Source organism: Caretta caretta, chromosome 13 (assembly GCF_965140235.1).
Source record: "Caretta caretta isolate rCarCar2 chromosome 13, rCarCar1.hap1, whole genome shotgun sequence".
NCBI classification, from domain to species: Eukaryota; Metazoa; Chordata; order Testudines; family Cheloniidae; genus Caretta; species Caretta caretta.
The window spans coordinates 10,959,711-10,985,316 of record NC_134218.1 but is presented as its reverse complement, the minus strand read 5'-3'; the positions used below and the strand labels follow the sequence as shown (position 1 = coordinate 10,985,316).

At 40.6% G+C, this 25,606-nt stretch overlaps 1 protein-coding gene and 1 long non-coding RNA gene across 3 annotated transcripts in view; one reads left to right on the top strand and one right to left on the bottom strand.

The window, feature by feature from the left end:
* Window positions 1-25,606, bottom strand: part of LOC142068807 (uncharacterized) — a 65,613-nt gene that overhangs the window by 15,620 nt on the left and 24,387 nt on the right. Inside the window, exon 2 of the long non-coding RNA XR_012664686.1 lies at window positions 21,906-22,055. This is a non-coding gene — a long non-coding RNA (uncharacterized LOC142068807). The remainder of the gene's footprint in view (window positions 1-21,905; window positions 22,056-25,606) is intronic.
* Window positions 11,256-25,606, top strand: part of ZNF831 (zinc finger protein 831) — a 33,818-nt gene continuing 19,467 nt past the window's right edge. The window contains exon 1 of one of the 2 annotated variants that reach the window (XM_048820451.2): window positions 11,256-11,458. The gene's annotated coding sequence lies outside the window, so the exon portion shown is untranslated. Of the gene's footprint in view, window positions 11,459-19,440; window positions 19,528-25,606 lie in introns of those variants that run through there. The other variant, XM_075118744.1, reaches the window with a different exon arrangement.

The following is a 25,606-nucleotide window of genomic DNA, read 5'->3' as shown; positions in this document are numbered from 1 at the left end:
AAGATTTATGGGCTACCCCAGTTTTAACCTCTGCCACATCAAAGTGTGCAAACCACAGGTATCAAGTTCTGTTGAGGGAATGCAAGTATTTTTATATTCATCCTACTCCAGGCACCTTAGTTATGACAGCTGCTAATGAGAGGATGAGAAAATCTGACCCATCTAAATCTACCCTAAAGGATATACTGTCACAAAGACTGTAACTTTCTGGTAGAAAAATCTACTCTTTGGCCGGTTTGCAGTTAGGAGAGCCAACTCCCAATCTCTCCTACCTAAATATGACTACTTTCAGTGGGATAGAGTGGCTAAGTTTATGGACAAGATCAACCTCAGCAAGTCAAATCTACTTCCAGCCCAACTAGTAGAATTCATAGGGGCAATTCTCAACTCAAAGACAGTGAAAGACTTCTTGCCTCAAGAAAGGTTTTGTGCCATCCTTTGAATTAGAACAGATTTTCAAGATCACCCATTAACATCAATGAGAACATGCCTCAAGCTGGTTGGAGACATTTCAGGGATGGCTGAGGTCGGTCTATCAACCAAATAGGCAAAACGTGAAGTTGCCAGTATTTGTTCCAGGATTCTTACTTGCATTTTTTCATTGGTGGACAAATCAGAAAGATGTCTGCCAGGGAATGCCATTGCTACCCCAGTGCCAGCAAGACGCTGATAACAGATGCTTCCAGGAAGTGTTGGGAGTCCCCAAGTACATTGATACCTCCAGCAAGCCAATCTGCCTAAAGGCCAGCACCTGTGCTTTGCTTTATCTCTGAAGGCTCTGAACAGTGTACTGCAGTTGTTACCACACAGCTCTCTCTAAGCAAGCAAATTTATTCCTAAAATAAAAGGATTATGGAGAAAACATTAAAAAAACCCAATAAATATCTTTATACACTCTCTAAATCAGGGGTGGGCAAACTACAGCCTGGGGGCTGCATTTGGCCCTCCAGATGTTTTAATCCAACCCTCAAGCTCCTGCCGGAGAGCGGGGTCTGGGGCTTGCCCTGCTCTGGTGCTCCAGCTGGGGAGTGGGGTAGGGGGCTTGCCCCACTTCGTGCAGCTCCCAGAAGCAGTGACATGTCCCTCCTCTGGCTCCTACACGTAGGGGCAGCCAGGGAGCTCTGCATGCTGCCCCTGCCCCAAGCCCTGCCACCACAGCTCCCATTGGCCGGGAACTGCGGCCAATGGGAGCTGCAGAGGCGGCGCCTGCGGACAGGGCAGCCCACAGAGCCACCTGGCCGCGCCTCCACATAGGAGCCGGAGTGGGGACATGTCGCTGCTTCTGGGAGCTGTTTGAGGTAAGCGCCACCCAGCGCTTGCACCCCAATACCCTGTGCCCCAACCCCCCACCTGCCCTCTGAACCCCTCGGTCCCAGCCTGGAGCACCCTCCTGCACCCCAAACTAGGGCCCACACCCCTGCTGGAGCCCTCACACTCCCCTGCCCCAGCCCTGATCCCCCTTCTGCCCTCCAAACCCCTTGGTCCCAGCCCAGAGCACCCTCCTGCACCCCAAACCCCTCATCCCCAGCCCCACCCCAGAGCCTGCACTCCCAGCTGGAGCCCTCCCTCCTGCACCCCAACCCCCTCCTGAACTCTTCATTTCTGGTGCCACCCCAGAGCCTGCACCCCAGAGCTGGAGCCATCAGCCCCTCCCGCACCCCAATCCACAATTTTGTGAGCATTCATGGCCTGCCATACAATTTTCATACCCTGATGTGGCCCTCGGGCCAAAAAGTTTGCCCATCCCTGCTCCAAATATACCAGGAGTCACCAAGCACTCTTATGGGCCCTAGTAGGCCAAAGACTTTCCAACCCTTCCACAAAGGTTGGTGTACCCCTTGGACATTTGCTGGATCGGAAAGAAAGTTCTGTGTCAGTTTAAATACAGCATTTCTATATTAAAAGCCCTTTCTTTGCTGGTCTCTGGAAAACACAGTTTGAACCAGTATATAAAAGTCTTTCCATGGGATGGCACATTTCGGGAGCTGTTTACAACCTATGTGATTCACCTTAATCACCCCTCCACTGGTTTAGGTTCCGGGAGGAGTGGTGGTAACCTTTCCCACTGGAGTTGCATACAAAGCCCTGCTCTCAGCCCCAGTTCAGCCGACAGCAGGAGCCCCCCTTCAGCCCAGTGTTGCCGCTGTCAGTCCAGGGCCCCCGCTGTCAGCTGTGGGCCCTCACTCTCAGGCGGGCCTATGGCGATTGAGAGCGGGAGCCCCCGCTCTTAGCCTTGGGCAGCTGACAGTGGAAAATCACAGAAAACTAATAATGGATTTCATTACCACAAATAATAATGTCCATTATTACTTTTCCACAATTTTCCATGGTTTGTCTGCAACTCAGATGCAATTATTTGACAATCATCCTGCAATTAAAGTAGGGACTTTTTTTATAATTTTTCAAAATGTAATTGACAGCATGAAGTTAGTCAAGTAACCATTTTTTTTTTAAATCAGTGTTGTCGTCATCCTTCTTGTCCCATTTTCTTTGTTTTTTGCACTTGTTGTGTCTTCTCAGACTTGCTTGTAAACTTTTGGGGGAAACAACTATCTTTTACAATGTCTTTGTATAACAACGTCTTACAAAATGGGGCCCTCAATTCTGGGCACTATCAAAAGACAATCTTGAGAAATGGGAGTGAGTGCTTTTTTGGAATATGTTTTTGATTATCTATAATTCCCGGTTGATAACAGTTCTTAAAAGCAGGTTAAAGTGCTATGTTCTGGTTGTTGTGTTTAATTGCCTTAATCTCTGATTTTATATATTGCTATATTGTAAAGTGCTCTGAACATTTTTGTTACACTATCCATCATTTTGTATGTCCTTCCAAGTGATAATAAGGGTACATAGTTTGTAAGTGATAGCACAGTTTGTTTTTTAGCCTCTTTATTTACAACACTCATATATGGACATTTTGTATTCACTCTGATTATTTGTCTAATGGTCAGTGATCTAAGAAGTGAAAGAAAGGAAATTCTTCTAACATTGGTCTCCGTGACCCTTGCTTTGCTTTCTTACTCCAAGTGACATATTGACCTTGAGCATCAGAATCAAAGAATGTTCTTAGTCTTCAGAGATTGACTTACTTTTTTTTTTTTTTTTTTTGGTAAACTGATAATCCTTCCTCAACACTATTTATTTGGATTATTTTCTCTTTGAGCAGTATCTGTCAAACTAAAAGTAGCCTTGGTGATTCCCAGACACAGTGGTATAAAATGGACTCTGCTTTTGAGTTACCCAGATCCAGATCTCACTTTTTCATTACATAAGCGAGAAAGGCAAAATAAATTTGCTTTGGATATTCCATTTCTGAGGTCCCAGCCACAAATTTTATTTTAGAACTAAGCTTTTTAAAAAAAGAGTTAACACAATCTTTATGTTAGAACCTGATGCTGCATTTTTTGCTAATCCAAAACTTAATTGGGCCTTTTTTTACACAATTTTACCTATATTTAGAGGGGTAATGTTCAGTGAAAATCAGATACTTGGTATCGAATTCTCTCTTTTGCATACTCCTTTCCCCCCATGATACGTCAGAACAGAAAAATCAAAACTTATTAGGGTACGTACCCTGGAGTATTAACCTTTGTAGTGGATACAGCTCAGATTACTCAGTTTTGTAAAAGCATACATGCTCGAGAGAGGGAAATGGGACACAGAAATATAATTAGTAATACCAGTCCTATGTCCCCTTGGATTTTCATACTGTGCTAAATGGGTGATGATTCAGATAGGCCCAAATTTTCAGTGTCTCAAAATAAATTGTATCCAAGCCCTAATATTTCCCACTTTACATGTGGAAGATACTCAATACATGACAAACGATGCTCCAGGGAGTCTCCAAATACATACCACTAAGTTTCTGTAGCAGCAGTTTTCTAGCACAAGAGTACTTCAGAGTTAGTATGTGTCCCCAATGCCTCCCCCCTTCACAGTTTCAGTGTAGTTGTGGTTGGTGCAGAAAGGGGAGTTCTTCATTATAACCCACATCCTCTCTGCTCTACCACTGAAGCCAGCCTCAGCTCTCTGTTTCTTCCACTTATCTTCAGTTTTCCTCCATGTTGCCCTTTAGCCATGAAATATTGATTTAGTCCATAAAGGTGTCCTTCTCCAGACCTCTTGTACTGTGAGGTCTAAAGGAAAATGCAGCTAACAGTAGTTAAATTGGGAATTACAGATATACATTTAATTATATATTTTAAAAAATTTAATGATTCAGAACCATTAAGTTTTGCATATAGGGCCTCATCTAAGGCCTACTGAAGTCAATTTAAAAACACCCATTGACTGTAATGGGAGTTGGATCAAGTCCACAGCTAGCCGATAGAAACACGTCCTTCTTACTCTTCCCCTCCTCCTCCTTTCTTGTTTCACTCCTATTGTTTGTTACATACTTTTTTGTGTCTTGTTTTAAATTAGATTATAGACTCTTAACATTAGGGACTTTGTCTTCCTATATGTTCTCACAATGCTTAACACAAGGTGGCTTCAATTCTGATTGGGATGTTCAAACTCTACCTAAATACAAATAAGTCAGTAAATAATAGTAATTAATAATAATAAATTATTCAGGAAAGAAAAATTACATTTTAATATTAAGGTTCTGACAAACCTAGAAAAGCAAGAACACGAGTGGTTAAGAATTAAACATTCTAGTATGTAGGCAGTACAGACCTCAGCTAGGGATTTTAACAAGAGATTTGAATTTTGATCCTTAGAGCCTACGGATGAAAACTTGGCTACGGATGAAAAGTTACTTCAAAGTAGTAAGGATTTTAGCCTAAATTTTCAGGTTGGCCTCAACTGGGCCTTTACTTTTGAACCTGCAGTTATTGCAGGTGTGATTAGGATCACTTTGACATCCAAGCATCTCATTACACTGCAATGTGAACCCAGGTCTGTGGGACCCAGGCTTGTGGACTCAGTGTTTCTAAGGCTGCATTTCAGCATTCATGCTGCATTGTAAACCTGTGTTTACAATTGCTGGATCTGGGTCTCACAGCTGTACTAACACATCCATACAGCACTATGCAGATCTTCTGACTTGGGCCTGTGGCTTGAGCTGCTTCCACACTGCAAAATGATAGGATTTGGATCCAAGTCGCAGCGGGCCTGGGGCTCTGACCCATCCCCCTTAGCAGGGTCCTAGGACCTGCATCCTAGGAGTTTGCTGAGCTGAGTCAGACTGATTTTTGTGTGGACAGAGCGGGAGCCTGGGCTTAAATCTGAGGCAGAGTCTGGGCTTAGAGTGCAGTGTAGACATACCCTAAGTGACCTTAATTGTGCCTGCAAATAATTTCTGGTGCAAAACTGTGTCTGCAGTTATTTGTGCAGGCACAAAAATGGAGGTTATTGTTGAAAAATGTGGCTCTGAGTGTGAATTTACTTTAGTTTTAGTAGATATAAGTGTAAACTTTTATATTATCTAAATATATATAATTTTCTTTTAAAATGATGAATGTACTGAATTGTTTAAAAATTTACATATTTTTCATAAAACATGAGGGCTTTTCCATTAAGCCCAAAGATTTATGGCTAGCCTCGTACATATTAGTTATTATTATTTACTCTTACAGGTCCCAAGATGAGGGCCTCTTTCAGAATAGCTTGAAAAAATCATGACTTTAGTATCCTTTTAGCAATGACAAATGAAAAATTAGTTTAGTAGAAATAATGAACTTTGAAACCCTTGTAGTTCCAATAAAATAATGTTAAAATAATAAGTAACTATAGCAGAAGAAATTTGTGAAAAGTGGTTTTGACACAGTGAATATTCTAACAGAGAAGGGAATTGGAAATTAGGACTCCTGGTTTCTGGTCCCAGCATTGCCCCTGCCTCGTGGTTTTGGTTAAATCACATACTCTTTCTTCCAGTTAACTCAGTTTACACAGCTGTAAATTGGTATAATAGAACAAAGATGTGAGACATCCTGAATTTTTCTCTGTAAAGTGCTTTTAGAATCTTACAGGAGTGCATTAGAAGTGCAAAGAATTATGGTATTAATGGAAAAAAATGAAAACAATCAGGATTAAAGTGTAATAGAATAGCATTTGGTTTTTGTAGTGTGCTCTTCCTATTCTCCCTCATCAGGTTACTTTGTTACCTAATAGGATCCTAGAATAGTTTGAGTGAAATTAAATTTCAATGGTTAGAATAAGTTACCAAGTGGGGGGAAAAAAAGAAGAAAACAACTTATTGCTATTCATATCTCTATGAGTTTTTGAATTCTAATTAGGAATAACTGAATCTAATCTCCAAATTTTTTACCTTTAAATTGTACTACTACTCAACATTTTTTTGCCATAAGCAATTAAAGTGCTAATTTACTAATTTTTTATATGTAGACAAAATATTAACAGCTTGGAAGTTTGTGCAAATGGAGGAGTTGTATTTAGTTCTTATTAAAGTTTAATATTAGTCTTTATTTGTTGCTATTACGTATTAGTAATATGAGGCTACAGATAGCTGTCAGTTTACTGGGGTATGTTCATTTCTCCTGCTTTGAATATCTGTGACCTATTCAAATACCTCCGTCTTCTTAATCCTTCCTTTAAAGGTTTTCAGTCAACTTACAAATGAGGCAGGGGCCATTTAGAAAAAATAATACATAATCACGTAATATAAGACTGTATCATACTGTATATGCACAAGGAGGCTGAATTAAGGTTGCATGGGCATTTCCTAAGTTTTGAGTACCTGATTTTGCAACCATAATATTTTTTTAAATATGGTTTAACATCCATTTTAGTAGCATAATTTACCTAGCATTTTGAAACAGCAAACTGAAAAACAGAAATTACATCATATGGACTTATACTGAGTCCTGTACAGTTCATTAGCAGGGTTGGATTCTTTAGATCAGGGATCGGCAACCTTTGGCACACAGCCCCTCAGGGAAATCCGCTGGTGGGCTGGGACAGTTTGTTTAGCTGCAGTGTCCGCAGGTTTGGCCGATCGCAGCTCCCACTGGCCACAGTTTGCCGTTCCAGGCCAACTGGGGCTGCGGGAAGCAGCGGCCAGCACATCCCTCGGCACACGCTTCTTCCCACAGCGTCCATTGGCCTGGAATGGCGAACCGTGGCCAGTGGGAGCTGTGATCAGCTGAAGCTGTGGATGCTGCATGTAAACAAACCGTCCCGGCCCCACCAGTGGATTTCCCTGACAGGTCGCATGCCAGAGTTTGCCAATCCCTGTTTTAGATCCACAACACGGACCTCTGCCACTTGAGCTAACAGAGTAACTGACAGAAGTAATAGGTTAGAGAGTCAAGGTGGATGAGGTAATGTCTTTTATTGGACCAACTTCTGTTGGTGAGAGAGACAAACTTTTGCAGGATCCCAGAGCTAACATCTACATAGCAATTAAACTGTCACCCAGCCTGAGCCCCATGAACCTGAGACAGCTGGCACTGGCCAGCAGTGGGTTTTTAATTATAGTGTAGAGATAACCTTACAGGTTCTGTAGGAGAATGTGCTGTTGTGGGCATGAACTCTTCTGCTGCTGTTCTCCAAGCCTGACCTCTTTTGCCTGTGTCCCCTCTAGCCTGTCCTTGTGCTAGTCCTGTCTCTCCACACCACCCAGGTCCCCATCCTAGTCCCCTCCCCGACTCCTTGTCCCAGTCCCCTCACCCAGCCAGTACTTTTCTCCCCCCAAGTCCCAGTTTTGCTCCCATCTCAGTACTGTACCTGATGCAAGATTCCCTACTTGGGTCCCGCACACCAGTGTTCTTTCTTAACCAGTCTCTATTTCCCCTCAGAGCCATGTCCTAGCTCCTTCTCCCTAATCCCTCTGGCTCTGGCTCCCTTTCCCAATTTTTCCCCCCTCCAGGAGCTGCAGCACAGATTTTATCCTCAGAAATCCAAGTGGTTTTGTCATGTGAAATGTCATTAGAAGATGAGGACTTTTAGGACATGTCTTGAGGGCTGCAAGATCTTAAGAACCATGACACAAAAACTGCTTAATTGGTCAGGAGTTTCTGTGTTGAGCAGTCTGAGGCAGTCCCTTTATCTACACAAAGATTACATTAATGTTGAAAGGAACAGATAATTTAAGAGATAAGAGTCTGACTTGTTGCTTCTGCAACACACATGGAGTTAGAGCGCTAGGAAATCTACAGTCTTAAGTGAATTGACTTAAGCAGTTTCAGTTCAGAGTCCATATTATACTGTATTATCACACACAAACTTGTCAGAGTCTACATGAATGTAACACTCTGCTCGGAACTCTGTATCTTTCACCTCTACACTTTTTTATTGTCAGTACTGACGCCACTGACATCTTTGTCTGGAACTGGCAGATTCATAACTATAAAGATTCATCAGCTATTCTGTCTGGAAAAGTTTCATTAGAGTTGGCTATAACCTGCTATCATCTGTCATTAAAAGAGTCCGAGTATCCATTGCTGCCAGACCCTACACCATCACAAACACACTCAAACTGGTTCTTTTATCAGCGCTAGATATTTTATGGTATGTTCTACCAGGAAGATATGGAAATGAAAGTATTTTTAATACATCATAATGTAATTCATTTTTAATAAATGTATCTCATTCTGGCTTTCTATTTTAGAGGGGTGGATTAGTAATCTGAGCACCATAGGCCTAAACTTGCAATTTTTACTCATGCATTTACTTCTGTTGACCCAATAAGATTACTTGCAGGGGCAAGGAATAATCTTGCAGTATCAGATTATGAGGATATGTGTATTATTATGTTAAACCCGTAGCAAAAAGCCAGGCATGAAGAGGTCTGAGAAGCATCCTAGACAGAATCTCAACTACAAAGCAGAGAGACAGAGTAGCTTTAGGGATAATGATTTTGCCTTACTCCAACAAAGTCCCATGTTCTGTGTAAAAAGAAAACAGCTATTTCGGTGAGGCTTCACAATGGTCACATGAGTGAGGTTCTTGGTTTTCTTAGTGCCTGCTCTTAAGAGCTTACACCTTATCTTCCTGTGTGTGGACATTGCTTAGCATGTGATGGGTGCTACTAAAATACAAATAATAAATAACAATAAGGTGTGAAAACACTGACTCCTTGGAACTATAGATTCCAACTCCGGTAGGAGTGAGTGAACTCCTTTGGAGGCAAATAAATTGAACTCCATAAGGTTTATTTTTTGCCTGGGTCTTTTGATGAGACTTAAATCACCAGCATTTTGTCTGTTATGTGAACTTGAACGTTTCCACAGTTCTTAAGAGTAGGGGTCTTTGGTACCATTGGCCAAAATGTCCCCTCTCCATTATGTTATGCAGTGTCAGGTAGCTGCATTTCTGTGGGGCTATATGAATATAATTTGTAAAGCACTTGGGGATCCTGTGATGGGGTGCCCCACTCATGGCTAGTGTAGCGCTTCTTCCTGGCTGCTCTGGGGATTAACTCCGTGAGGTCAACACCCTCTCTCGCCGTTGCCCATTGTTACTCTCTCTCTGTAGTCTGGAGCTCCTCTCTCACTCCAGGAACTGCAGTGTTCTCTTCATGACTCACCCCTCTCGCCAGGTCACTCAGTTTCTCCCCATTTTGGGGTATATTCAATTCTTTCCTTCAGCAGTCCTAGGCAGTCTTCCCATTCACTGACTCAAGTAGGAGGTTGGTAGGGGAACTTGGGCCTGCTCTCTACTCCGGATTCAAGTCCAGGCACACACAACCCAGTAGTTCTGGGCTTTACTCTCCCAGCTCTCACTGCTCCTTCCCTGGACTGCTGGTTCCCCCTTCTCTGGGAGTACCAGTTCCAAACCCTCCTCCCTCTTCCCAGAGTGTGTCTGCTCTTTCCCAGTAGCAACCCGTCTGTTGCCAACTTCTTGGTTTTATAGGCCCCGCCTATTCCTGCACAGCTGAACCTTATTGCAATCAAATTCCCTGCTCCTTGGCTTTTTTTCTGGTGCAGCCTTTGGAGTTAATAGGCCTACCTGGCCACCTTAACCCCTTCCCGTCTTGTGTGGGGTGGACACCCCAACACAGATTCTTTGGGATAAAAGCTACAGCACAGTATAGGGGGTGACAGGGTGATATAGTGGATAGGGCACTGGACTGGGAGTGAATAGATGTGGATTCTTAATTCAGTTCTGCCACTAATCTGCCATGTGATCGTGTACAAGTCACTTCGCTTCTATGCCCCCCCCCGACCTTTGTCTATCCACTTAGATTGCAAGTTCTTTGGGGGGAAAGAGACTGTATGTGCGTTTGTACAGAGCCTAGCACAATAGGCTCCATTCTTGGTGGCAGTCTCTAGGTGCTGCTGTAATACAAGCAATAAATAATAATAATATGAAATCATGTTAACAGCACATGAAAATTGGGCTCACTGCGTTGCATTTTTGTGTGCCAAATGCTTACATATTTTTCTAAAAATCTGGGTGTCATACTCACACATGTGATAGTGATGTGAAGTGATAAATTGCACTTTTGACTATCGGAATTAATCACTCTTTCTTGGAATATAGATTAGTTCCAGTGGCTAGTGCACTCCCTCTCCTTGCAGAAGAATAGCTGATGAATCTTTATAGTTATGAATCTGCCAGTTCCACCCCTTCCATAGGGCACCTCTAAATCCCCCCTTCATGTTGAAGCGCAGGAAGCCTCAGATAACTGCCTTCACACATAGAGCTCTGCTTTTGGATCTCCTGCACAGTGCTTAAATTCTGCCACCTATTTTCTACTTGTCTGACTGAATCAGGAGCCTCTGTGTCCCCAGAAGAGGGGGCAAAATTTGGCCCTTCAGAGTCCTGTTCAATCAAATCTCAACGGGTTGCTTTTATATTGAATAAAGCTCTGTATAATTTAAAACTCTGTATGATTAAGTCACTGAAGTGTTTTACAAGGCATATGTAAATGATGCTACAGAAAATAAAAATTATTCTGATAAGGAGTTTTAAAAAGACTAACTTCTTGTAATCCCTTGAAGAGTGGAAATAAAGATGATAGTGAAACATTTATTGCAAAACACAACCAAGAATCTTCCTAAATATTTCAGCTACATTCTTTATCTTATAGGCCCAGAAGGAGAACTGGATGGAGTGAAAGGGCATTAAATCTATTAAGTCTTCAAGGTTAAAAAAGAAGGCTCCTTTAAAAACCAAGAGAGAATATAAGAAAGAAAAAAATAATTTTTCATTTGTACCCGATGTTTTTTTTTTTTTTTTAATCTGTTTGCAAATGTTCACTGTAATGGTTTGAAACCCAGTCGTGTCATTTCTTTACGCCCACACAGAGCTGCAGTAGTGCAGACACTGTAACAGGCAAACCATATTACCAGCAACAGCCATTAAAACTCTTCCCACGCCAAGCATGGGCTGAAATCACCCCCACCTCCACACACCCCACTGCAAAACCTTCAATGATCAGTTTAAAAAAAAAAAAGAAAATTGAAAAAGGAAACGGGATGCTTCTTTTGTTTCAGTGCTATTCCAGAGAGACTTGTACCACTCCACCTGCCTATGGACTGACCGCCTAAAGGTTAGCAAGTGCTTTGTTGTTACTTTATGTGGATAGAAATTCTATGCAGAATGAGATAAATCATTAAGTTGTGCTTGTTTTAATGCAGTAATTATTTAAATTCGAGATGAGGGAAGCTTTTCTCCAAAACATAGAGCATTTTAGTACCAGTCCCACGTCTGTCTGAGACAGCTTTATAATCAGTATTTTTACATCTGTTAGTCCAGTCTCCAAAACTTTAAAAGATGGATTAAGGTTATTATTTTACTCTTAGTGCAACCTGTTGATTGCAGATTCTTGGCTGAAGGTTGTTAATTCTTTCCTAGCATAGAAAATGCACAGTGAATTTGATGATGCGACAAAATAAAAATACAAACTCCCTTAATTTTTTTTTGTTGTGCAACTAGAAACGTCCTATTTTTCTGGTCACTATAGAGCTGCCAACAATGTGCAGGAATAACAGATGTATTAAATGTGTTTCCCTTTTGAGAGAAATAAGCTAAGTTTAAAATAGAAGTACAGACATAGAATAATCCAGAGAGTACTGTGTGATTCAGCTGAGATGAGAAGTGGTATAGGAATTAGAGTGGAAAATACTTTGATGTACAAATTATACTGATTGAGAAAACTATAAGTCAAAAATAATGTTTTATGTACATATTAAAATATATTTTTAGCTTACAGAGTGTTTATACTGAGGTCAAACCTTTTGGAGGTTTCAAACTTAAAAATACCCAAGAGGAGAAAAAATGAAGAGCACAAATTGATGTACTTCTATTAACCATCAAGATAAATCCTAAATTCTTTGCTGTCATAGGTGGTGTATATTTTTCAGTTGTTATAGAAACTTAAGTCAGCTGCTACATTTTATCTGGAGTATTTTGATCTTACAGGTTTAATTTTCTCTCTTTCATATACTCTGAAAGGATTATAATATTCTGGTGCAATATCCACAAAAAGAAACCACTTATGTAAAACTAAGAAATGGTAGGAGCATATTGTGGAATTAGGAAGGGTAAATTTCCCCCAAATATTCATATACAGTACCTGAAGAGAGACTCTTGCGGTCCCATGACTTCAAAATTAGATAAAGCATGTTTTGTAGCTGCTTTGTATATTACACAACAACTGAGGTAAGGTGTGTGATTTTTAGGGACTATTGATATCACAATGAGCAGGCAGATGTCTCAGGGTCAGACTATGGTTAAAACTAATTCTCCTGGGAAAGATTATCAATATTCCCAAAGATGAGGAGGTTCTAAACCTGGGTCCTGATCCTGCAACAGGCTGAGCACCCTCAACTCTATTAACTTTAGCAGAAGTGCGCAGTCAGCACCCTGGTGCAGGTACTCAGAACTTCACAGGATCAGATCTCTTGAAGAACAACTAAAGAGCTGAAGTCACATACGCACTTTTGTTACGAGGCATTGGGGGATGATTTCATCTTCAGGGAATGAGGTAAGAATGAGAATAAGTGCCAGACAGAGAAACTGTTTACAGTGAAAAAAGGTATCTTGGGGGAGACTAGCAGTCACTTCTGGGCCAGTGAGAAAGTCCATCAACACCACTGTTACTAATTAGAATTGAAGTGTAGAAGTATATGGAACTTGTACACTCTAAAAACCAATACAGAACCCCCTCCCAAAAAACACCCTTCTATTCTACCAAACAAAATGATATTTGTTGCACCATTAGTAATTAATGTATTACTAATGGTACAATTACTTTTTCATACTGTGTATGAAAATGTAATTGAATACAAGTGTGATCTATTCTCCAGGAAGTCCTTCCAATAAACATTGTCTGGCTATACCGAAAGAAGGATAGGAGGCACTTGATATGGATTTAATTAGGCCACAACTTTATTATATAGATGTGTGGGACTATCCGGCAGATAAAGTGAGCAGTGCAAGCAAATCCATGTTTATTCAGATAACTATTCAGGGCTTCCTCCAGCTGCCCTTCATTTTCCACCCAGGTCCCCTAGCCAACCTGCCCCAAGAACTTAAGGTGCTGGTTGTTGTAAATATAGGTATCATGTTTCACATATGGGACTGACTATGCTAAATACCTGTCTGAAGTATCTGAACATGCCTAGTGGGAACTAGATGATGCCAGAGGCTGAAACATTTCAGACTGAACTGGCTAAATGTGCAGTTAATAAAAGCTACCGTCCTCATAGGTGCTTACTAAATATGACAGTGCCAACTTTCAACTTATAAATCTATTGATGGTTCGGTTTTATGTTTGTACAGTCTCTAGCACAATGGAGTGCCACTGCTGAATGGTTTCCTGCAGAGATGGGTTGGCCCTAACATTTCATAAGAGTACAGCTTGTCACTGCCACTCAAGCACTTGACATGGCATTTCCTTGTGAGAGACGCTGTCATTTATCTCTTATGTGGGCAGAAGTATCTGTGCTGGCAAGGACGAAAATATAAATGTGCTTGTTGAACTGTGTCAGCATTTTGTTTTGTAAATAAATGTGCATTCTTTTAAAACTCAGAAGAGGAAATGTATGAGTTCTCAGAAGACAGATGTACTTTGTCAGTACTAATGTAGAATTTAGCTTTTAAATCAACTCTCTTTGTTCCAAAGACCAGCGTTTTTTTTCCATTTGAAACATCCTGCAACCAGTTTAACTTTTCAAGAGGATTATACAAGGAGTAAAAACCAGAAACAAATAATCCCTCCCTGCCACTAAGTATAGCTGACCTGCAGTTATATGTTAGCCTAGTAAAAGGGTCTTTCATTCAGAACACCGCGGGATGGATTAAGGCCATAAGTAGCATAAAATGGCCTTTAAACAGCCAGAGATTGCAGTTGTTTTTTGCAACAGTCAGAAGGCCAGATCCTCAGCTGGTGTAAAATTGGTGTAGCTCTACTGAAGACAGGGCATGAGAATCCTTGGCCAGGAGTATCCCAAATGATTTGTGTTCTGATTTTAGATTAAGGTACATCTTGGGGATGAGCTTTTACATGTTCTTATTGCTCTGGAAGAAGCCAAGATAGTTGGGCGCCATACTTTCAAAACACTATAAATGCAAGGTTTTTTCTGGTGTCTTCCAAGAAACCAAGTAAATTAGTCTTGGTCACAACAAACTGTATATTTCACTAATTAAATTTGAGGTAGCAGAAGAAGCCACATGGTGGCTAAGAAATTAGATGAACTTTTTGTTTCAGTTTGTATATAGGTGGTGCCATTCAGTTGAAAAAAATAAATATGAAAAAAGTAAATCACAGGGAATAATGGACTGAAGCATGATATGTAACCCTCAGTCCAAGATTTTTCTTTTGTCTGATGTATAGTTTTTCAAGTTTGAAATTAAAAGTGTATACAGACCACTGGTTTATATTTACAAACACTAAAATATGGGCCACAGTGAAGTACCAGGAATTGTGTATTAGAGAACAGGATTTGGCCCCATCACTTCTAGTGTACATGTAAAAATGTCCATGGATAATAAATGATGAACAAAAATCATAGAAAGCTAATTATGCATCTGAAAATAACTAAAAGTACAGTTTTTCCTATTCAACTCATTTTCTCTAAACAATTATATGAATAATTTAAAAACCCCTCTTTCTTACTTATTTTTTATATTAACAAGATCTAATGCTTTGTTATGTGCAGGCTTCTTGTATTTGAGAACAGTGATTCAGTGGAATAATTTGGATTGGCATACTGAAAATGACAAATATGAAGTCGGTGTAGTCAGAGGCATTTTCAGGATGGATTTTCTGCTTCTGCAGATTAGAATGAATATTCAGAATTCCATAGTCTTACTCACGTGAAGTGAGTTTGGTAGCACCAGATATTCCTTGGTGGATAACACATTATTTTTATTATTATTTCTATTCTGCTATGTTCATCATTATGAATTATTATAAAAATCATGCTGCCAAATCGTGGACCAGTTAGTGGGAGCTTTGCCACTGACTTCAGTGGGACCAGGATTTGGTCTGAAATGCACATAACTGATCTTGCCTAAAGAGTCCTATACAGGCAGTGGAGGGTTGGTGACATCTAAAAATAGATTGGCTTTTAAAACAAACCAACCAGTCTCTTGCATTTCAAACAGAAAACTAGTGCACTATGCTACGGTGTTCTGGAGAGTGGAATGGGTCAACATGTACATAGGTGTAATGTGCATTGTACCCTTGCTAGCACACTCAGCCATACAGATGGGATAGAATCATAACATTGTAGGAACGGAAGGGACCTCAAGAGGTCATCTAGTCCAGTCTTCTGCACTCATGGCAAGCCTAAGTATTATCTAGACCATCACTGACAGATGTTTGTCTATCTGCTCTTAAAAATCTCCAATACTGATGATTCCACAACCTCCATGTGCAATTTATTCCAGAGCTTAACCACCCTGATAGTTAGGAAGTTTTTCCTAATGTCCAACCTGAACCGCCGTTGCTGCAATTTAAGCCCATTGCTTCTTGTCCTATCCTCAGAGGTTAAGGAGAACAATTTTTCGCCCGGCTTGTACTATATTCTGCACTATGAGCCTGATCCACAGCACAGGGAAGACAGTGGGAGCCTGTCCCTTGATTTTGATCAGGTCTTTGCTGAAGCTTCAGAGTGCTCTGCATGCCTGGGGATGAAGCCTGTATATTTTAATCTTACCCTCAAACACACATTAACAAACATAAGAAGTACCATACAAAATGTGTAGCTAATGATACGTGCTAAACAACTGGTCATTCCATTGCTTTTACTTGTACCCCATCCCCAATCTGTACAATGTTAATTTAAATTGTAAGCTCCTCAGGGATGGCACCTTGCATTTATGTTTATTTTTAAAGGATCTAGCATAATGCTAGCACTATATAAAACTACAAACTATAGACTATCATAAATAATGATGGTTTTAGAGATATTTCCAGTTCCAGCAGTATTTTCCATTTTAAAGAAAGGGAATATTGCTGGAGTTGGTAATATTTCTAAAACTGGAATATTCTTTAAATGTACTCAGTGAGAGTAGTAATGATAATCACAGTCCCAAGCAGAAGCTTAAATAATCTTAGAGACAGTTTTTGCCTTTTAAGAGAAACCATTTGTAATTGCTTGTGAGATGCCCATAACTGTGCGTGTGGCTCATTTAAGTTAAGGGCAGAACCCCTGTTTTAAAATTAATATCTTCTTTTACATCAGTTTGTTGGCCTTAGCACATGATAGTCCTTCAGAAGTTCTCACTTACATGTATGGAATTGGGATAGATTCAGTAAGGAGAGTATCCTCAGTGGAACTGGAACTCATTGCTCATTGTAACTCATTGTAGTTATTCTTACACATATGCATAAAGCAAATGTGTGAACCCAAAGTGTCATAAATATAAAGGGAAAGGTAAACCCCTTTGAAATCCCTCCTGGCCAGGGGAAAGCTCCTCTCACCTGTAAAGGGTTAAGAAGCTAAAGGTAACCTCGCTGGCACCTGACCAAAATGACCAATGAGGAGACAAGATACTTTAAAAAGCTGGGAGGAGGGAGAGAAACAAAGGGTGTGTGTCTGTCTATATGCTGGTTTCTGCCGGGGACAGACCAGGAATGGAGTCTTAGAACTTTTAGTAAGTAATCTAGCTAGGTATGTGTTAGATTATGATTTCTTTAAATGGCTGAGAAAAGAATTGTGCTGAATAGAATAACTATTTCTGTCTGTGTATCTTTTTTGTAACTTAAGGTTTTGCCTAGAGGAGTTCTCTATGTTTTTGACTCTAATTACCCTGTAAGATATCTACCATCTTGATTTTACAGGGGGGATTTCTTTAATTCTATTTACTTCTATTTTTATTAAAAATCTTCTTGTAAGAAAACTGAATGCTTTTTCATTGTTCTCAGATCCAAGGGTTTGGGTCTGTGGTCACCTATGCAAATTGGTGAGGCTTTTTATCCAACATTTCCCAGAAAAGGGGGGGGTGCAAGTGTTGGGAGGATTGTTCATTGTTCTTAAGATCCAAGGGTCTGGATCTGTAGTCACCTAGGCAAATTGGTGAGGCTTTTTACCAAACCTTGTCCAGGAAGTGGGGTGCAAGGTTTTGGGAAGTATTTTGGGGGGAAAGATGCATCCAAACAGCTCTTCCCCAGTAACCAGTATTAGTTTGGTGGTGGTAGCGGCCAATCCAAGGACAAAGGGTGGAATATTTTGTACCTTGGGGAAGTTTTGACCTAAGCTGGTAAAGATAAGCTTAGGAGGTTTTTCATGCAGGTCCCCACTCTGTACCCTAGAGTTCAGAGTGGGGGAGGAACCTTGACACAAAGCAAGAATCATTGCTGGCACAAAGCATGTTTTTTGTAGTTTCACTGATCTTATTTTAACTGCATGCATTAATTTAATGTTTAACTATTGCTAAGAATATTCCTGTATACCACAGGAGTGGACGGCTCCCATACTTTATACTGGGTATTAGTAAGAGCTTTTTTCTTCATAAATAAAAGTAGGAAAAAAAAAAAAGGAAAGAATTAGAGATTGGCTAACCCCAGAACCACTTATCTGGCTACCACCCCAGAATCTAGGGGTTTGGTAAATGGGACCAGGATGAAAGTCACTCTCAGTTGTGAGTGTGTGAGAGAGAGAGGGAATGAGTGAGTGAGAGAAAAACAAACAAATCCAGAACAATAAAGTTTTGCAAAACTAAAACCCACTTCCATCTGAAGAGATGATCCAAACTCTGAACCATTGATCTCAAAGACTCCAGTGGATACGCAGGGAATATGGACCAATCGATCAAAAGAAACATAACTTCTGTGTTTACCAAATGAGTCAGCACATGATGATATGATGATAGCCAAAGTAAAATTTGCATTATGAAGACATGACATCTCCAAGGTATTAGTGATGAGCATGTATCATTTGCAGGCCAAGAAAGGGCTAATTTGCACAAGCTTGGGAAATGAAGTTCACGTGTTCCAGTTTGGCATGTACAATCCAATGATGTGGCACAGAGAATCACTCAAAGCAATAAAATTCGTGTTTCATCTAAGGGCTGCATCCATAAAAAAACAGTAAACATCACACTACAGAACCTCCTAATATATGAGTCTACTGGCCACACTGATGCTTCTTCCCTGGCTTACGTCAAAGTCTTCCTCTGGGGATAATGTGGATCAAGCCTCAGTGGCACAAGGTGTGTGAACCCCCTACTAGGATTTTTCACAGCAAGTCATCTAGTGCAGTGAAACCACACTGGTTCTGTTACATTCACGGCTATCCACATCTGTGGAGAGCAGGAGGGAAGACTGCTGAAAGTAAAACAGCTTTTAGAAGGGGTCAGGGCCTCTTTGCCCATGTCACTTAAGAGCTGGAAAGCTGTCATGTAGCAATGAACTTGAGTGGTAATGTGTCTGACCTGATGAAGTGAACTCCCACACTCAAGATCTGGACAATTAAGACTGTCTCTTCACTTGTTTTTGCAACTGGGCCTCACCATATTTTCTATGTAACTCTAAGCTGATTTTAGATGCCAAAGTCTCTTTTTCTCAGCCTACGCTAACTGCATTTTTCCAACATAGCTAAAGTATCTGTGTCCTATACCATTCCAGTTATTACTTGTTCCCTAACTGTGCTGCACTATCAGAAGCCCTTGGATCATACTCACATTGGATAGATACTAGGATTCTTGTCTAACAAACATCTGTGTCTTTCACTGTTCATTTCCACTACAATTTTAAGAACTACCTGCTACAGTTGTACAAAAAGTATTTTAAGAAAATTAGCTTTAGTCACATATAATTGTAGGAGTATTCTTTGTATCACATTAATATCTTTCACTTAACAATGTTACCAGTAATGCAATTTATAAAACACCTACATTTCAAGGCTGCTGATTCTGTTTATGGGCTGTTAGATGACTAATGATAATGATAGAAAAAGGTTGAAACGCTGTTTCATGTTCCTGTTTCATCTCTTCCTGTTTTTTGAAGATTGTTACTATGACACTTACTAGTGTATACAGAAAAAGAAATTACTTCCTACTTCTTATCTGTTTCAAGTCTGTCCGCATTTCTCTCTCTCTCTGATTGCATCAAATATTGACAGCAATGAGGCTTCTTTTGGTGAAATACTTAGTTATATGCAAAGTACGGTAAGCTAAAAAAATTCTCTCTTATTTCTACACAAAAGAGGATATCTTAATCTTTTCTATACTCTGCAGTATTATATTTGGAGTAGGAATGACTGGAAGCCTTTTAAAAGGCATCCTATCAGCCAGTATAGTACATTATGCATGTGTAGAATGTTCAACAGCTACTTCGGTGTGATAAAACACATCAGGCTTTTTGTGCCTATGGATAATACCCATAGGCCAAGTCAGGGGACTGAATATTGTGTTTATTTAAAAATTACTCTTCACAAAAGGTATGTGAGATACTGTGTAAAGAAATGTAAAGAAGAAATACTGGAAATAGATTGCATGCTGGATTGTTAGCAATATTTTTAAATATGTGATCGCAACTTTACAGCACAGTTTGTATGCGGTATTAGATACCCAGTGGGTAGAAAGAGTGTTTTGGTTGTATAATTCAGGATTACAATGGGGCTGTATTGTAGTGCTCAGAAACCCAAGGATATATAATATATATGACATAATAAAGAAGCAATTTATATAGGAAAATGTAGCTCTGTTATTCTCCCATATTTTTATGTGTTTAATATTAATGTAACTGATATGTTAACACAGTGAGTTAAAAGCCAATCTCTGCTACACTTAGGTTGCCAACTTTCTACTCGCACAAAACCGAACACCCTTCCCCCGTTCTACCCCTCCTCTGAGGCCCTGCCCCCTGCTCACTCCATCCCCACTCCCTCTGTCACTCACTCTCCCCACCCTCACTCATTTTCACAGGGCTGGCTTTAGGGGTTGGGGTGCAGGAGGGGGTGAGGGCTCCAGCTCAGGGTGTGGGCTCTGGGGTGGAGCCAGGGACGAGGGGTTTGGGGTGTAGGAGGGTGCTCTGGGCTGGGACCAAGGTGTTTGGAGGGCGAGAGGGGGATCAGGGCTGGGGCAGGGGGTGGGGCGCGGGGTGGTGATGAGAGCTTTGGCTGGGGGTACAGGCTGTGGGATGGGCTGGGGATAAGGGGTTTGGGGTGCAGAAGGGTGCTCTGGGCTGGGTCCGAGGGGTTTGGAGGGGTATCAGGGCTGGGGCAGGGGGTTAGGGCATGGGAGGGGGTGCAGGCTCTGGGTGGCACTTACCTCAGGTGGCTGCCAGAAGCAGCGGCATGTCCCCCCTCCAGCTCCTATGCGAAAGCGCGGCTAGGTGGCTCTGTGCACTGCCCCATCCACAGGCATTGCCCGCACAGGCCATGGCTCCCAGCCAATGGGAGCTACAGAGCTGGCACTTGGGGCAGGGGTAGTATGTGGAGCCCCCTGGCTGCCCCTACACCTAAGAGCCAGAGCGGGGACATGCTGCTGCTTCCAGGAGCCACACGGAGCCATGGCAGGCAGGGAGCCTGCCTTAGCCCTGCTACACAGCCAACCGGACTTCTAACAGCCCAGTCAGCGGTGCTGACCAGAGCTGTTGGGATCCCTTTTCGACTGGGCATTCCAGTCGAAAGCCAGACACCTGGCAACCCTGGCTACACTGGTGTCAGTCTGGAGCTACTCGATTGACTTTATAGGATTTATTTACACTGGAGTAACTAGAATCATGATTTGGACCAGTGACTGAATTAATGTATTTTAATGGAATTACAGTGACCACTTTTGTTAATGCCAATATAAAAGTAATACTTTTTAAACTTGAAGAATTGGCTGGAAAAATTCAGGATAAGCTAAATCCTGCTCCACTTTTGCCAGTAGCACAACTCCCATTAGCTTCAATGGGACCAGGTTTTGACCCTGTGGAGCCAGTCCCACAAGGTACCAAGTACCCCCTTGGAGGTGCTGAGCACTCTCCATTTCCCCAAATGTCAATAAGAGTTGAGGGCACTCAGTACTTTTCAGGATTGGATGCTTTTTGTAAAAATTGATTTGCTATATTAGATAAAGACTATCTAGAATTAACCTTGAGTTACAATGAGATTGTGATAAACTGTTGCTGCAGCAGCACAGCCTATGTGCAAAAGAATATTGTGTTTTTTTTCTGTAGAAGTATCTTTATACTATAAAGACATGAAAAGTGAGATCTTATGCACCACACTAAAATGTAAGCAACACAGGACATCACCTAGGAAGAAAGATAACATCAATTGGTACGAAAAACAGAGAACTGCCAGAATTGAATAGAAATAATGTCACTTAACTATACATGCATCAGTTAAGCTGCATGTGTGTTACCATTTAATTCAAAAGTTTAGCATTACTTAAAACTTTCCCAAAAATTATATTGTGACCATATAGCTGATGATTAATGCTTGTCTTAGGCCTGGTCTACACTGCGGGGGTAATCGATCTAAGATACGCAACTTCAGCTACGAGAATAGCGTAACTGAAGTCAACGTATCCTAGATCAACTTAGAATCACTTACTTCGCGTCCTCGCGGCATGGGATCGATGGCCGCTGCTCCCCCGTCGACTCCGCTTCCGCCTCTCGCTGTGGTGGAGTTCCGGAGTCGACTGCAGAGCGATCCCCGATAGATCACTACCTGCTACACTCTGGGGGGTAGTGTAGACATGGCCTTAAAAAAAGAAACAGGAGATGTCTGACTTTTCCTTTTTATTACATTGCAAAGTATTGGGGCTATTCTCAGGAAAATATCCTCCACAAACTTTTCATGGTAACTGTGTACAGTGAAAATTAGTCACACAGACATTTTTCTGAAAATGTAAACCTCTTATTGTCTATCTTTCTGCGGTAGCTATTCATTTATTTAATTTACCTATCTGGCGTATTTCTGGGGTATCATGTCATCTACCTACCAGTGAAATGATTATTATAGGCATATTGCTGCATAAAAACTGAACTACTAGATATGTGTATCCACTGTCCCATTATTTTGCACACTAACAAATAAGTTGCTATTCTATAGTGCAGTTGGGTATTTCAGAGTAATGATCTTTTTAATAAATGTTTTGATAAATCCGAGGATATCATGAAAACAGCCAGTCGGATTGGTCATTCTTATAGAAAGGCACAGTCTTACTTGGAAATTATTATGTCTTTGCTTTGTTACCTCATATTGCAGTGGGGCTGGGTACAGTTTGTTCTACTTCCCATTTCTGTAAAACACCATACCACAGAATGATTGCTCCTTATACAAACCTCTAACACGGAAAAGTGAAATTCATGCCTGGCAGGTGGGTTTAAACACACAAAAGCATTGGCCATGGGAAGGAGGTGAAAGGGCAGGGTACGTCAATGTATTCTGCGTTGACTCATGTCAAATGTTGGGTTTTCACAGATTCTAAGGCCAGAAGGGACCACTGTGATCATCTAGTCTGACTTCCTGTGTAACACAAGAACTTCCTTAAGTAGAGGTACACCATACAGCAAGACAAGTTCATATGCACCATGCCCATTATCAGATGTGTGTCTACTTTGGGTCAGAATGTGGCCCAGCCTTACATGACTGTGCAAGTGTGAAAAGGGAAGCAAGACTCCCTCCCTGCCAATGCAACCTCCCAGATGGGCGAAGGAGAGAGAAGGTGCTTTGGGGCTTCTACTCCACTCCTTGTTTCTGCCTACTCCTCCCCAATTTGCTAACCAGTGGAGCTGAGCTGGTGCAGGGGTGAGGGAAGTAATTTGTATCTGCTAAGGAACTGAGGCAGATTGATTGGTCCCCCTTTGCTCAAGTGGAGAAGTACAGTTTGTTCCATGGGCTATGACTGACTTGATGTAGCTGTACCTTTATAGATGGCTGACCTTTATAGAGGGCTATGCTGCTGTTGTGGTTCAATATCATAGCATAGAGGGGTCTCTAGAGGCTCTTTTAGTTTTATTCATGCTACCTCAGAACTCCTATTTTTAATTTGTAGTCTTGACCCTTATTCCTAGTCTACAGCCTAGAATTTCATCATGGATTTCATTATGATTGAGCAAGTAGCCCTAGCATGTTTGTGAACTGTGACTAGTTCCACCTGATCGCACATACAGGGTTATTCCCACAACTTCTCCATTTGTTCATGTGATATATTAGCTCAATTGAGTCCTGTGCTAACTTTCTCAGTCAACATAGTGGCTGAACCACTATCGGATCTTTGGTTTATCAGCTATTCCAACTGCAATTGAGTGAATAATTCAGATCAACTAATTTAGTTCAGAAGCACTGCCATTTTTCCTGATCATGAATTGTCTGCAAATAGATTGAAAAGTCCTCTAATGTAATTATTTAACATTATTCACAAATTTCTTCAGAGAGTATATCTTACAAAGAGTTTGTTGTGAATACCTGCAATGCATGCTGTATGGGTTAGCTATACAAGTCACATGGCATAGTTTCAAAATTCAGATTGTTATATTCGATTACAATATTTTCTGTTTATTCTGTGACAGTTCGCTACATAGATCATCCAATTAGGTAGCAGAAACTGTAACAGTGAATTATGTGAGAAGCCAACACAGTGCACATTTCAAATGTCACTGTTGACTGTTATTAAAAAAATGTGCTTTTTGCGACTATTTGCTCTAGTAAACCTAAGTATTTGAATATTCAGAAAAACTAAACACGAAAGGGTTGTGAACATAGATGAATCACAATTTGAATGAATTTTCACAAGAAGTTTTCTACTGTTTAGTCAGGCTCTATTTATGATAGATTATGCTGATATTATCCTGCTATTTCTGCTCTTCCTAATGGTAATTTTAAAGTAACTTATTTTTATGGCTTTCCAACTTGTTTTTACTTTTAGGAAGGGGAGGAGGGGAGAGAACAAACCACCAAGGCTAGCCAAATCAGGTTTGTGAAAATAAAAATTGCTCTGAACCTGATAACCAAATCTTGAACCAAAACAAGTATATTGGGACACATTTTCTTAAAGGGTAGCATCCTTTTTGAGTGTGCAAGCTGTACCTACATAATTTTTGCCCAGCTATTCTCTCTCTCTCTCTCTATATATATATATAAACACAAGGCAACATGTCATCATGGTGTCTCTAATTCATTCAACACATACAAAGACAACTTTGTAAGCTATCTCCACTTTTTGCCTCCAACAGTGTGACCTCTAACATCTGTTATATCTTTTACATATATAAATTTGGATAGTAAAAAAAGGAACCTTTTAAATCTACAGTTTCATTTTGTTTTCACATTTTGATTCCTTGTTTAATTCTGACAGTGTCTTCAGCCTCACTTAAACAAGGTCATTGTATGGGGGCCATGCATAACACTCATTGTTTGTAGCAGTGACTCTTTAATAACTGTCTGTGCAAATTTCCTTGTAATTGTGGCTTGTCTGCATCAGCTGTAGTTAAAAGTATCAAATGCAGATTAAACTGCAGTGCATCCATTACTTTGTATTGTCTCACACTGGAGAGTAGATCTAGACACCAGCTCTTTTTAAGGAATGTTTATTTTAGAAACAGAGACTTGTTATAATTAGAGAGGGACCTGACTGTAACCAAAGTTGGATATGAACTTTCCGAAATGGTAGGGGTATTAGATATGGGATTATGTGACTCACACTCAATTCTTGTTAAAATGCTACATTAAACTCTAATTATGTTTTTTTTTCCAAACATCAGTGGCTTCCAGATTAGTTTCAAAAGACAGAACTAACACAATATATGGTGTCAACAAATTAAACTTATTTATTTAAAACTATATTGAGAGTGATAGATATATAATGAATTTGTCAGTTGTATAGCATCTTCCATCTGAAAATCTCAAAGCCCTAATTCTCAACATCTATGTGAAGTTTAGGAGGACTTGTGGCACCTTAGAGACTAACCAATTTATTTGAGCATGAGCTTTCGTGAGCTACAGCTCACTTCATCAGAAGTTTGTGAGTAATTAATTGTTAAATCCATTTTACAGATGTGTAAATTTAGGCACTAAGGTTCTGATAGAATACCCATTAAAGTAAATGGAAAACATATCACTGACTTCAGTGGGTACTATCAGAACTGGTGTGATTAGGGTCACAACACAAATGAACGGAGGAGTGGGGAATACAATACAGAAGTTCTGATTCCCAATCTGCAGTTGTAACTAACAGGCTACACTGCCTCTTGTCAAAGCTTCATTAGGCATGTGTTTTATTTTAAACAGGGTATATTTGTATCCTTTAG